The sequence below is a fragment of the Ornithorhynchus anatinus genome, chromosome 7, assembly GCF_004115215.2.
Source record: "Ornithorhynchus anatinus isolate Pmale09 chromosome 7, mOrnAna1.pri.v4, whole genome shotgun sequence".
NCBI lineage: Eukaryota > Metazoa > Chordata > Mammalia > Monotremata > Ornithorhynchidae > Ornithorhynchus > Ornithorhynchus anatinus.
The window spans coordinates 54681912-54685700 of record NC_041734.1 but is presented as its reverse complement, the minus strand read 5'-3'; the positions used below and the strand labels follow the sequence as shown (position 1 = coordinate 54685700).

The following is a 3789-nucleotide window of genomic DNA, read 5'->3' as shown; positions in this document are numbered from 1 at the left end:
AGATTCTCTGACTGGAGGTGAACTGGAGAGTTGTTTTTCAGAGAATATGGAAGGCCAAAGAACAGAGGTCCTTCTCCTTTCCACTAAGAAGATAAGCCCTCTCCTCTCTTCCTCCCAATCTCCCCAAGATCATGCTCCGAACACAGAATTGAGCTCATTGTTTACAAAGTCCATTGTTTTCAGGCTGCTTGTACAAAAGCAGAAATCTTTAGTGAATAATCAAGTGAAGAAGAAGGGAATTAATCGCTCAACCCCAACAATCCTGCTCTTGAAATCAATGTGAACTGCTACTTTGGAGACTGGACAGGAAATACAGATTCAAGCTTGGGTGAAACCTCATTTCCTTCCATTAAATCAATGTTCCCCATCAAAATGGACTTGACATTTTTTTTTTGCCTACTTTGATACCATGAATAGTCTATATGTGGTCTCATTCAAGGATTTGAATATATGTCCCCAACTATAACTGGTGGAGACGTTGAACATGAGAAAGGTACTCATGAGGAGAAAGGTCACAAAGCTCAAAGAAACCACTCAAGGGCTCAGTCCCAGTACCAAACACTGGGTAATTAAGACCTGGCAAATGAATCTGGGGAGGTGAAACTGGACCCTTCAATTGTGTTTGAAGCAAAGGATTTCCAGAGATAAAAAAAAAAGTGAGGAAGTGTTTCCAGTGGTCCAATTCAGGCCAGATGCAGAATAGCTCAGTAACCTCAGTTACATCATCTGTAAAATGGAGATTAAGACTGTGAGTCCCAGGTGATATATGGACTGTGCCCAACTTGATTATTTTGTATTTATTCCAGTGCTTAGTACAGTGTCTGACACATAGTAAACGCTTAACAATCATCTTGTCTTATGCCACTGAGTCATCTCCAACCCATAGCGACACCATGGACACCTCTCCCAGAACACCCCAATTCCATCTACAATCATTCTGGGAGGGTATCAGTAGAGTTTTCTTGATAAAAATACGCAAATGGTTTATCACTGCCTTCTTCCATGCAGTAAAATCGAGCCTCCACCGTCGACTCTCTCCCATGCTGCTGCTACCCAGCAAATGGGAGTTTTGACTTGTAGCAGATTGCCTTCCACTCGCTAGTCACTGGCCAAGCTAGGAATGGAATGGGTAGGCCACTGCTTGACTCTCCCTCCTGTAGCCAATACTGGTAGAGTACTGGAAACTCTCCAGGTGTGACCCTGAGAGGGGTCTTAACAATTACCATTTAAAAAACAAAACAAAACAGCAAGATACCCACATGGAGCCTGCATCAGTCCAGGGAGGATAATCTGAACTGCTCAAGGATAAGGTTCACACATAACTAGCATCAAAGTCAAGATTTCTCAAGGGAATAGTTTTCACATACTATCAGCCAAAGGCAGAGGAATCAGTACTGTTTACATCATCATCAGAGGAGAATTTCCTTGAGCAGAGGATCCCACATAAATCAATTAAGTGGATCAGTGGTAACATATCATCATCCTCACCATCGTCAATGGTATTTATTGAGCCCTTACCTTATGCAGAGCACTGTACTAAGGCTTGAGAGTATACAGTGCCAACAGTCGGTAGATGTGTTCCCTTCCTGCAATGTGCTTACAGTCTGGGGGGGAGGCAGATGTTAATATAAATAAATAATCTGATAACATATTTCATTGTCATTCTCCCCCTGTAGACAGTAAGCTCCTTGTGGGAAAGGAAGATGTCTATCAAATCTGTTGCATTATACAGTTCCAAGCACTTAGAACACTGCTTAGCATTCGGTTCAACCTCAATAAATGCAACTGAATGATTTGACTGTTTCTTCTGTTGAAAACAGTAAATGTCATTCAAGAAGGCAGAGCATAGTTTGTAAAGGTCTCTTCAATGAATTTTATTACACTTTTGAGGGACACACCAAGAAAAGCAAAAGTACAGTAGATACCCAAGAGATCACAATGGAGAATATTTAGTGGCTGTTTAATTGATTTTATTAAAATTTACACAAAATTTACAATTTGTAAAATAGAGAAGTGAAGAAGTGAACTGAAGGAATTGTGCAGTTCATACTGGAGACTGGGAATCAATGTAAAATAAAGAACATTGCGGGATGAAATTTCGACATTTTCCATTTTGTTGGCCAATATTTTGAGGATGGTTAGCATCAGCTTGGGTCTCTTCTAGGGTGGGCAGAGTAGCAATGTCATGGGCATTCGCAATAGAATCACAGAATGCAAACTCAGATGTCTGTCACCTTCGGATTGCACCTACACCAGGGAAGGGAAGATGGAGAAAACTACTAACTCTCAGGTGGGTCTGGGGCCCCAGTGTGCGACTCACCAGACATCACATCCTCCTTTAACAGCAACACGGCATCTTGCCGCAACTCTGCTGGCACTTCTGCTGGCCGCAGCCCTTCCCACAACATGGAATGCAGCAACATGGTCTGTAGCAGATGTACGTGCGGGTGCAAGTGGTCCCACCACCGCAGCAGCCGCAGCAGCCTCCACAGCAGCCACCGCAGCAGCCACCACCGCAGCCCCCACCACAGCCCCCACAGCTACCACCGCCACAACCGCCGCAGCCTCCGCAGTCTCCGCAGCCTCCGCATCCACCGTAGCTTCCACAGCCGCAGCATCCCATAGTGTCAGGCGAGAAGTTTACGTGGGTGGGTAAAGGAGGAGTGGTGGGGGAGCTTTGATGCCCTCCAGCTGCCGGGCAGCTCTTTATACCCTCCCTAATTGGGACGTACTGTGTCCTTGTTGTTGTTTATTCTAGTTTCCATGGCAGCCTCTCACCTGATTCTTTGTTTACTTCCTCACCGGACACCTTGGGCTTCATTAAATTCCTTGCTTTGCCTTGTGCTTGCATAAGCTACTATTCCAAAAGCAAATTTCCATGGGAAATGCAGAGTTTAGAGAAAGCATCTCTCATTTCTCATGCAGGAGCCTCCAAAGAGAAAGTGAGTCTTTCATGGTTCAGGCTGGGCTAGCTGAATTTCCCAGTAGTCTCGGTGTCCAACGGAGTGCAGACTTTCCCTCTCTACAGTCAGTCAATTGTATTTATTGATCACTTACTGTGTGCAGAACACTGTTCTAAGCACTCAGGAGAGTACAATATAACAGTAAACAGACACATTACCTGTTTCCTATGACCTTACAGTTTAGTGAGAGTTTATAATCTGGTGGGGGTTTCTAAATGGTACTCAATGGCAAGTGGATTTTCCATTTTAGATTTCCACTTTTGGTCTCTCCCATGAAAAAATGCCAAGTTTGAGATTTCAGGAAAATCTCCCAAACTTGGTACTTCTTCACGGGAAAGAACAAAATTTTACCATGTGCCACACCACATCAAATCAGATCCCAAGAACACACTGGGTGACATTTCTATTTCTCCCCTGAATATTTATTGCATTAATGTCTGTTTATCCCCACAGTCTTCCCCACAGATTGTGAGCTCATTGTGGGCAGGGATTGTCACTGTTTATTGTCATATTGTACTTTCCCAAGCGCTTAGTACAATGTTCTGCCCACAGTAAGCGCTTAATAAATACGATTGATTGAATGAATGAATCCTTCTTGTCCAAGATTCTCAAGAGCCAAAGTGAGATGGTTATTGGAAAGGATTTTTAGAGCCTGAACATGTGACACAGTGGAATACAGATAACACTATCGTGTGTACTGATCCTAGTACACGTCTGTCTCCAGAAAGCCCCATCTCTGTCATGTGCCTCTCACAAAAATAGCCAATCATGATCCATTGCCCATCAGGTGATTTATTTACCAGCTTGCTCTCGAGAGATGTTCACA

The 3789-nt window shown here is 43.7% G+C and overlaps 1 non-coding gene across 1 annotated transcript; it reads right to left on the bottom strand.

The window, feature by feature from the left end:
* Positions 1 to 1072: 1072 nt before the first annotated feature.
* LOC114813645 lies at positions 1073 to 1210 on the bottom strand. The gene has a single exon (XR_003761362.1). It is a non-coding gene; the product is annotated as a small nucleolar RNA SNORA7 (small nucleolar RNA).
* Between the last annotated feature and the right edge of the window lie 2579 nt (positions 1211 to 3789).